This window comes from Suricata suricatta, chromosome X, assembly GCF_006229205.1.
Source record: "Suricata suricatta isolate VVHF042 chromosome X, meerkat_22Aug2017_6uvM2_HiC, whole genome shotgun sequence".
Lineage (NCBI taxonomy): Eukaryota > Metazoa > Chordata > Mammalia > Carnivora > Herpestidae > Suricata > Suricata suricatta.
The window spans coordinates 60,238,084-60,245,526 of NC_043717.1; the positions used below are offsets into that span (position 1 = coordinate 60,238,084).

At 39.7% G+C, this 7,443-nt stretch overlaps 1 pseudogene; it reads right to left on the reverse strand.

Moving 5' to 3' along the window:
• Positions 1-647, reverse strand: LOC115283980 (annotated as a pseudogene).
• Between the last annotated feature and the right edge of the window lie 6,796 nt (positions 648-7,443).

The following is a 7,443-nucleotide window of genomic DNA, read 5'->3' on the forward strand; positions in this document are numbered from 1 at the left end:
TGGAATCTGTACTCAAATTACACATGCAAAGAGGACAATATTCTGCTAAAACAACTGATTTGCTGCTGCATTTGTCTACGGTTCGTCTAATATTAACAATTATAAACAGAGCAGTGCAACTAGTATTTGGAACAATCCTTACAGTGTTACAGTGTCAGGCATAACATTTCACTTCTCTTCACACCACTGGTTCTCTTTGTGTACCTGGGCTTCGTCTTCTTCAGTAAAGTCATTTTTGATATTGAAGGTCTTGCGAATCTCCTCAGGAGTTTTCCCCTTGATCATATTGGCAACAGTCTTGCATGTAACATTAAGGAAACCTTTAATGTCTAAGTAGTTCGCAGCCAGAATAAGTTCAAAAAGTATCCCTTGGTCAACTTTCAGGAATTCTTGGTCCCAAACAGGGATATCATCTGTTCGCTTTTCTTTGTTCTCATCATCCTCAGGAGGAGGCGGGTCATCCTTGTGGTGGGTGCACCACTGAATGACCTTTTTTAATATTGCTGCGTTAACATTTGGTAGAGGAACTGGGTCATCATCCCCTTCATCATCCATTCCCAAATCTTCCAACATGGTCACAGACTGGCAATTTCAACATCAACTTCAAATATCTCTCCATCAGAACTCCGCAACTTAATTGAAGGCATGATGCTCGGTCTCAAGGAAACTGTAGGCCGGAGGCTGACTAGAGCAGGGCGGCCTCACTGAAAGAAGAAAAAGGCAGGGAACAAGGCCACTACACTACCAACTTTCGGTTTTTTTAGTGTATTTTTGAGAGATAAGGAGAAATAACATGAGCAGGGGAGGGTCAGAGAGAGAGGGAGATACAGAATCCAAAGACAGGCTCCAGGCTCTATGCTAGCTGTTAGCACAGAGCCCGATGCAGGGCTTGAACCCACGAACCAGAAGATCATGACCTGAGCCAAAGTCAGATGCTCAACTGCCTGAGCCACCCAGGAGCCCCATGAGGTGAATAATAAAATGGAGGCCGGGTATCCAGAGGCGCACGGACCTTCACAGCCACTCAGGGCACCACCGGGCAAGGCAGGAGAGAGACCAGGGAAAGAGAAGCAGAGAATGAATCACTCATACTGTAATCCCTGCAGAGGAGAGATTTAACCTGGGACTGAGGCCCACTGAGCTCTGAGAGAGATATCCGTCCCTTTACCAGGGGCATTCTCCCTTGGGCCTGCAGCTCACCGACTTCAGGCAGAGCCAGGGGGAAAAACTGACTTCACAATTCTCCTATTCATTCCCGAACAATTAGACCTGCCCGAGGCACAAGGAGGTTGGACTCAAGAAAGTGGCTGGCAACCCATGGTCTGAGGGGGGCTTGGGGTGCCCATGCCATTCTTCTCCCCGCATCCACCAAGGCTGGGCCTCAGAGAGCAGCCCCTGAGAACCGGCCCACCTACACCAAGCCACACCCATCCACACTGGAGAGCTACTGTGTTTTTGCTTATTACTCTTAATTGATTTTTCATAATATTTTTACTTTTTAATTTTTCCCCTGTCCTCTCTTTACTATTTTCCTATTTCTTTCCCTTTGGAGTCTGGGAAAGACCAACATTTAGACACTGCTGTGCTTAGATCAACTCTTACCATCCAGATAGTTTTTCTTTTATCTCATCCATATCTTCCCCCCACACAGGTTTTAAGCTCTCAGACTGTCCTTTATCACTGACTGTCGCTGTCTCCACATTCCCTGCCTGCTTTTTTTTTGTTTGTTCTTTTTTCTTTTCTTTTTTTCCCCTCTCTTTTCTTTCCTGTTCTTTTATTTCTTTCCCCTTTTGGTTTGCTTCGTTACTTGTACTATCAGTACATTTGTGTGCTTGTGTTCTCTGTGTGTTTGTCTGTCTGTTTTCCTTGTAAGGGCTATCTCAAGAAACAGCCCAAAGCACACATAGTTGAAAGTCCCAAATATCGCTGAGTAGAAAAATAAATTAATCAGAGGCATAACAATTGAAACTGAGAGACACCATTAAAAGAACATCTCCTGAAGGACAGACCCTACACACTCAAAGATCATCCTTCTATAGAGGAATACTAATAAACGCACAGTCCAGAATGAGCTTTCAAAACAGACAAGAGACAGAAAGTAGCCAAAATGATGAAACGAAAGAATTCTCCTTCAAAAAAACTCCAGGAAGAAATCACAGCTACAGAATTGCTCAAAACAGACACAAGCAACATAACTGAATAAGAATTTAGAATGATTGTCATAAAAATCAATTGCTGGGCTTGAAAAAAGCCTAGAAGATATCAGAGAAGATAGTGATACAAAGACTAGGAACCTTCAAATTAGCTGTGATGAGTTAGAAAAGGCTATAAATGAGATGAATAATAAAATGGAGGCTGCCACTGCACGGATTGAAGAAGCAGAGAGGAGAATAGGTGAATTAGAAGACATAGTTATAGCAAAAGAGGAGGCCGAGAAAAAGAGAGAGAAACTGATTCAGGAACACAAAAGGAGAATCAGAGACCCAAGCGACACAATCAAACGGAACAATTTCCCTACCATAGGAGTTCCTGAAGAGAAAGACAAAGACAGAGTGCTTGCAGGCATGCTAGACCAAATTATACACAAATATTTGTCCAATCTGGGGAAAGGGAAAGACATTGAAATTCAAGAGACATAATAACTCCCCTAAGACGTAACATAAACCGACCTTCAGCACGACATATAATAGTGAAACTGGCAAAATATAAAGATAGAGACTTCTGAAAGCAGTCAGGGAGAAAAAGGCCTTAACATACAAAGTTAAACATATCAGAGTGGTCACAGACCTATGTACTGAAACTTGGCAGGCCAGAAAGGAATGGCAGGAAATCTTCAATGTGATGAACAGGAAGAATATACAACCAAGAAGGCTTTATCCAGCAAGCCTGTCATTCAAAATAGGAGAGATAAAGGTTTTCCTAAAGAAACAAAAGTTGACAGAATTCATCACCACCAAACCAGCCCAACAAGAAATCCTAAAAAGGACTCTATGAGGAAAATGTAGCAAGGAATAAATGTACCAGAGGCATCACTACAAACATGCACTCTAAAGGGAACACAATGAATCTAAACCCACATTTTTTGATAATACATTGAATGTCAAAGAACTGAATGCTCCAGTCAAATGATACAGGGTAGCAGAATGGATCAAAAAACAAGACCCATCTATTTGTTGTCTACAAGAGACTCACCTTAGACCTGAAGACACATTCAGATTGAATGTAAGGGGATGGAGAAAAATCTACCATGCAACAGGACGCCAAAAGAAAGCTGGAGTAGACATACTAATATCAGACAAACTGGACTTTAAAATAAAGACATTAAAAAACCTGAAGAAGGATATTGTATAATAATTACAGTGTCTCTAAATCAAGAAGAGCTAACAATTATAAACATTTATGTGCCAAATTGGGAAGCTCCTAAATACATAAAACAATCACAACAGAAGCAATCTTACTGATAAGAATGTGCTAATTACAGGGGACTTGAATACCCCACTTACAAAAATGGATACATCGATCAGACAAAAAATCACTAAAGAAACAATAGACCTGAATGGCACCCTGGAGCAGATGGAATTGATAGATATATTTAGAACCCTGCATCCTGAAGTTAGGGAATGCACTTTCTTCTTGAGTGCACATGGCACATTCTCCAAGATTGACCACATATGGGGTCATAAAACAGCCTTCATAAATGCAAAAGAATTGAGATCATACCATGCACTTTCCCTTCACAATGCTATGAAACTTGAAATCAACCACAGAAAGAAGTCTGGAAAACCTCTAAAAATGTGGAGGCTAAAAACTACCCTGCTAAAGAATGATTGGGCAAACCAAGCAGTTAGGGAGGAAATTAAAAAATATATGGCGATAAATGAAAATGAGAATACAACAATTCAAGCTCTCTGGTATGCAGCAAAGGCAGTCTTAAGAGGAAAGTTCATTGCAACCCAGGCCTATTTCAAGAAAATAGAAAACCACAAACTCAAAACCTAACAGAGCACCTAAGGAAACTAGTAAGGGAGCAGCAACAACACACCAAACTCAGCAAAAGAAAACAAATAATAAAGATCAGAGCAGAATTAAACAAGATAGATCCACGAAAACAGTTGAACAGATCAATGACACCAAGAGTTGGTTTTTTTTAAAAAATAAACAAAATTTATAAACCTCTAGCTAGGCTCCTCAGAAACAAAAGAGAAAACATGCAAATAGACAAAATAATGAAGGAAAGTGGCTCTATTACAACAGATCCCTCAGAAACACAAGCAATCACCAGAGATTACTATGAAAAATTATATGTCAACACACTGACAATCTAGAAGAAATGGACCAATTCCTAAACACACATGAACTACCAAAAGTCAAATGGGAAGAGAGAGAAAATCTGAACAGACTCATAACCAGTGAGGAAATTGAATCAGTTATTAAAAATGTCCCAACAAATAAAAGCCCAGGGCCAGGTGGATTCCCAGGGGAATTCTACCAGGCATTGAAAGCAGAGTTAACGCCAGTCCTTCTCAAGCTATTCAAAAAAATAGAAATGGAAGGAAGACTACAAAACTCATTATAGGAAGCACATATCACTTTGATTCTTAAGCCAGAAAGAGACCCAACAAAAAAGAGAACTAGAGATCAATATCCCTAATGAATACAGATGCAAAAATACCCAACAAGATACTAGCAAATCGAATTCAACAGCATATAAAAAAATATTATCCATTATGATCAAGTGGGATTCATTCCTGGCTTACAAGGATGGTTCAATATTCGCAAATCCACTAATGTGATACATCGCATTAACAAAACAAAAGAAAATAGTCTTATGATTCTGTAGATAGATGCAGAAAAAACATTTGGCAAAATGCAACATATCTTCTTAATAAAAACCCTCGGGACAGAAGGAACTTACTTAAACATCCTAAAAGCCATTTAGGAAAAGCCCACAGCCAATGTTATCTTTAATGGGGAAAAAATAAGAGCTTTCCCCCTGAAATCAGGGAGACAACAGGGATGTCCACTCTCACCACTGTTATTTAACATAGTGCTGGAAGTCCTAGCATCCACAATCAGACAACAAAAGGAAATAAAAGGCATCAGAATTGGCAAAGAAGTCATACTTTCCCTTTTCACAGATGACATGATACTCTACATGGGAAATCCAATCGACTCCACCAGAAGCCATCTAGAACTAATCCATGAATTCAGTAAAGTTGCAAGGTACAACGTCAATGTACAGAAATCAGTCACATTCTTATACACCAAAAATGAAGCAACAGAAAGAGAAATCAAGAAACAGAACCCATTCACAATTGCACGAAAAACCATAAAATACCTAGGAATAAACCTAACCAAGGATGTAAAAGACCTATATGATGAAAACTATAGAAAACTTATGAAGGAAATTGAAGACACCAAGAAATCGAAAACCATTCCATGCTCGTGGATCAGAAGAATAAACATTGTTAAAATGTCGATATTACCTAAAGCAATTTACACATTCAATGCAATCCCCATCAAAGTTGCACCAGCATCCTCCTCAAAGCTAGAACAAAACATATTAAAATTCGTATGGTCTCAGAACAAAATGCGAATAGACAAAGTAATATTGAAGAAGAAAACCAAAACGGTGGCATCACAACCCCAGGCGTTAGCCACTTCTACAAAGCTGTCATCATCAAGACAGTATAGTATTGGCACAAAATCAGACACACAGACCAATGGAATATAATAGAGAACCGAGAACTGGACTCATAAGTATATGTCCAATTAATCTTTGACAAAGCAAGAAAGAGTATCCAATGGAAAAAAAGACAGCCTCTTCAACAAGAGTTGTTGGGAGAGCTGGCCAGCAACATGTATAAGAATGAAATTAGGCCACTTTCTGACACCATTCACAAAAATAAACTCAAAATGGATAAAGGATCTGAATGTGAGACAGGAAACCATAAAAACACTAGAGGAGAAAGCAGGAAATAGTCTCCTAGACCTCAATGGCAGCAATTTCGTCCTCAACACATCCCCAGAGGCCAGGGAATCAAGACAAAAAATGAACTACTGGGACCTCATCAAGTTAAAAAGCTTCTGCAAGGCAAAGGAAACAAACAAACAAACAAAAAAAACTGACAGTCATCTGACAGATTGGGAAATGAGAGTGGCAAATGGCATATCAGATAAAGGGCTACTATCCACAATATACAAGGAGCTCACTAAACTCCACACCCAAAAAATGAATAATCCAGTGAAGAAATGGGAAGAAGACCTGAAGAGGCACTTCTCCAAAGAGGACATCCAGATGGCCAACAGGCACATGAAATGATGCTCAGCATCACTCATCATCAGGGAAATACAAATCAAAACCACACTGAGACACCACCTCACACAGGTCAGAGTCGCTAAAATGTACAAATCAAGAAAATATCTATGTTGGCGAGGATGTGGAGAAACGGGCACCCTCCTACACTGTTGGTGGGAATGTAAACTGGTGCAGCTGCTCTGGAAAGCAGTGTGGAGGCTCCTCAAAAACTATCAGTAGAACTCCCCTATGACCCAGCAATAGCACTGCTAGGGATTTATCCAAGGGATACAGAAGTGCTGATGCATAGGGGCACATGTACCCCATTGTTCATAGCGGCACTTTCTACAATAGCCAAATCGTGGAAAGAGCCTAAATATCCATCAACTGATGAATGGATCAAGAAGATGTGGTATATATACACAATGGAGTACTATATGGCAATGAAGAAGAATGATATATGGTTATTGCAGCAAAGTGGATGGACGTAGAGGGTGTCATGCCAAGCAAAATAAGTCAGGCAGAGAAGGACAGACACCATATGTTTGCACTGATATGTCTAACAGGAGAAACCTAACAGAGGATCATAGGGAGAGGAAGGGGGAAAGAGACCTGGGGTGAGTAAGGGACACAAATCATGAGAAACTATTGAATACTGAAATCAAACCATGGACTGAAGGGGAGGGGGAGGGAGGGAAGGGGGTGATGGTCATGGTGGGGGACACTTGTGGGGAGAAGCACTGGGTGTTATATGGAAACCATTTTGACAATAAACTATTAAAAAAAAGAACAAACTGATAAAATAGTTCGTTATTATATTTGACAAGAGTCGTTGATTTTCTTAAATCTATTCTAATTTTGCATAATTCTTTTTTATATTTTTTAAAATCTTGATTAGTTTGTCTTCTAGTTCACTAATTCTTTCCTCCAACTCTTTCATCCTACTATTTATTCCAAAAAGCATGTTTGTTGTTTTATTTTTCCTACACTTTCTCCCTGTTACCTTATTACTAATCTCAGTATTAAGAGTCTCTTTCATGTTTTCCAATCTTTTATCAAGTCTAATATTATCCTTATGATAATTGCCTTAAGTTCACTATCTGGTGTGCTACTTATATCTACTTCACTTAGATCTCTGGCCATGG